We start from the raw sequence: 3,436 nt of genomic DNA, 5'->3' as shown, positions 1-3,436 counted from the left end.
GATGGTTCCAGTGGCTGTTACTGATGACTCCACACGGCATTAATGTAGTTACTGGGATAGTTCTTGGTCACGGCACATCACAATAGTCGCTAACAGGCACATGAACCCTTTAAAATCGACATTACTGCCAGGATTACCTTCCATACACCGGAAGAAACTCTCGAAATGTTTATCAAAGTTGGGCTGTGGAGAGAAATGAAGGTGTTTGTTACTGTCACAGCCCAAAGCACCCTGCCCTTGCTCTATTCACGTTGTGTCTCCTTCGCAGGGAGCTGTGCCCCTAATGGGCAGTGCTTTCTCAATAGCCCAGGGTCTTACCTCCACCAAAAAAGGAAGCTCAGTCATAATCAAACGATGGAGCTCACTGCGGCTCAGAGTCAAGTTGTCGCTGTCATGACTCGCAGCTCTTTTGAACACTGTCAGCAAGGCTTCTAAAGCACTATTCACACTCGCCAGTTCACAGGCCATGATGTGGAATCTGGGCACAGCACACTTGGTCACTTGAAACTGTAGCAACGAAGATCAACTGGGAAAGTGTTTGAATGGTACAAAATGAAGCTTTCAGATCAACACTTAAGACAGATCAGAAAACCACAGCTCAGTCTGTGTACAAACCAGCTCAGACTTACCCAGGGAATAAAGATTCTGTTTGGAATCACTAATAATCCAAGTCATTGAAAAAGCTCTTCAGTCTTTTGATGCCACAAAATAACATTTCCAATGATCTCAGCTATTTTTGCATCAATTGCTGCTTCACTCCCTTTCCTTACTCGCCCCCCCCCCCCCCCCACCCCGCTCATTTCCCCCTCCTCACTCCCCTCCACATTCTGGTTACCACCTCCTCCTCCTCCCCCTCCTCACTCTCCCTCTGTTTCTCCCTCCTTATTCCCCCTCCTTACTATGTTTTCTCTACCTCACTGTTTCTCCTTACTTTGTTTCCCCTCCTTATTCCCCCTCTGTTTCCCCCCCCACTCACTCTCTCCCCATTCCCCGCCCCCGACTCTGGGCCTGGCTCCTAGCCGCTGTCTCTCTCACTGAAAACAGCATCATAGTTTACTCCGAGACAACAAGGTGCAAGGCTGGATGAACACAGCAGGCCAAGCAGCATCATAGGAGCAGAGAGGCTGACGTTTCGGGCCTAGACCCTTCATCAGAAAAGGGGGAGGGGAAGGGGGTTTTGAAATAAATAGGGAGAGAGTGGGAGGCGGATAGAAGAGGGATAGAGGAGAGGATAGGTGGAGAGGAAACAAACAGGTCGAAGAGGCGGGGATGGAGCCAGTAAAGGTGAGTGTAGGTAGGGAGTTAGGAAGGGGATAGGTCAGTCCAGGGAGGACGGACAGGTCAAGGGGGCGGGATGAGGTTGGTCGGTAGGAGATGGAGGTGCGGCTTGAGGTGGGAGGAGGGGATAGGTGGGAGGAAGAACAGGTTAGGGAGGCAGGGACGAGCTGGACTGGTTTTGGGATGCGGTAGGGGGAGGGGAGATTTTGAAACTTTGATACCATTGGGCTGCAGGGTTCCCAAGCGGAATATGAGTTGCTGTTCCTGCAACCTTCGGGTGGCATCGTTGTGGCACTGCAGGAGGCCCAGGATGGACATGTCGTCTGAGGAATGGGAGGGGGAGTTGAAATGGTTCGCGACTGGGAGGTGCAGTTGTTTGTTGCGAACCGAGCGATGATTGTCCGTCATGTCCTTTTTAAATCTTTCTCCTCTCACCTTAAAAATATGCCCCTGGTATAAACTTCCCAATCCCAGGGAAAAGACCTTTGCTAGTCACCTTACCTATACTCCTTGTGATTTTATAAACCTCTACAAAGTCTCCTCTCAACCTCCTACGCTCCAGTGAAAAAAGTCCCAGCCTTTTCAGCCTCTCCTTATAACTCAAACCTTCCATTCCAGCAACATCTTGGTAAATCTTTTCCGAACTCTCTCCAGTTTAATAACATCTTTTCTACAACAGGAACTGCACACAGTACTTCAGAAGAGGCTTCACCAACATCCTGTACAACCTCAATATGACACCCGACACCTACACTCAATGATCTGAGCAATGAAAACAATGTGCTAAACGCCTTATTAACCACCCTGTCTACCTATGATGCAACTTTCAAAGAATTATGTACCTGATCCCCTAGGTCTCTCTGTTCTACAACACTGCCCAGGGCACTACCATCAATTGTTATAAGCCCTGCCCTTGCTTGTTTTGTGAAAAGGCAATACCTTATATTTATCCAAATTAAACTCCTTCTGCCACTCCTTAGCCCATTGACCCAATTAGAGTCATAGAGTTATAGAGCTGTATAGCACAGAAACAGACCCTTCGGTTCAACTCATCCATGCTGACCAGATATTCTAAATTAATCTAGTCCGATTGTTAGCATTTGGTCCATATCCCTCTAAACCTTCCAATTCATATACTTAGCCAGATGGCTTTTAAATGTTATAATTATACCAGCCTCCACCACTTCCTCTGGCAGCTCATTCCATAAATGCACCACCCTCTGTGTGAAAAAGTTACCCCTTAGGACACTTTTAAATCTTTCCCCTTTCACTTTAAACCTATGCCTTCTAGTTTTTGACTCCCCTGTCCTGGGGAAAAGACCTTGACTATTTACCCGATCCATGCCCCTCATGATATTATAAACCTCTATAAGGTCACCCCTCAGCCTCCGACTCTCCAGGGAAAATAGCCCCAGCCTATTCAGCCTTTCCCTATAGCTCAAACCCTTAAACCCTGGCAACATCCTTGTAAATCTTTTCTGAACTCTTTCAACTTTCATAACATCCTTCCTATAGCAGGGTGACCAGAATCGCATGTAGTATTCCAAAAGTGGGCCTAACCAATGTCCTGTACAGCTGCAACATGACCTCGCAATTCCTATACTCAATGCACTGACCATTAAACACAAGCATGCCAAGCACTTTCTTCTGTATCCTGTCTACCTACGACTTTACTTTCAAGGAACTATGAACCTGCACCCCAAGGCCTCTTTGTTCAGCAACAGTCCCCAGGATCTTACCATTAAGTGTATAAGTCCAGCCCTGATTTGCCTTTCCAAAATGCAGCACCTCACATTTATCCAAATTAAACTCCATCTGGCACTCCTTGGCCCATTGGCCCATTTGATCACGTTCCCGTTGTACTCAGAGGTAACCTTCTTTGCTGTCCACTACACCTCCAATCTGGTGTCATCTGCAAACTTACTAACCATACCTCCTGTATTCACACCCAATCATTTATATAAATGACGAACAGCAGCGGACCCAGCACTGATCCATTGATCAAGATCTCTTTATAATCATAGATAACCTTCTTTGCTGTCCACTATGCCACCAATTTTGGTGCCATCCACAAACTTACTGACCACACCTCCTACATTCTCAACCAAATCATTTATATAAATGATACACCCAGTACCGATTCCCATGGCTCACCCTG

General features: G+C 46.9%; 1 long non-coding RNA gene across 1 annotated transcript; it reads right to left on the bottom strand.

Moving 5' to 3' along the window:
• LOC125486452 lies at window positions 1–1,551 on the bottom strand. The gene is made up of 3 exons (XR_007265106.1): window positions 1,500–1,551; window positions 319–526; window positions 1–183 (listed from the first exon to the last, which is right to left on the bottom strand). It is a non-coding gene; the product is annotated as an uncharacterized LOC125486452 (long non-coding RNA).
• Between the last annotated feature and the right edge of the window lie 1,885 nt (window positions 1,552–3,436).

This window comes from Rhincodon typus, chromosome 29 (assembly GCF_021869965.1).
Source record: "Rhincodon typus isolate 14 chromosome 29, sRhiTyp1.1, whole genome shotgun sequence".
Lineage (NCBI taxonomy): Eukaryota > Metazoa > Chordata > Chondrichthyes > Orectolobiformes > Rhincodontidae > Rhincodon > Rhincodon typus.
This window is presented reverse-complemented; position numbering and strand designations above follow the sequence as displayed.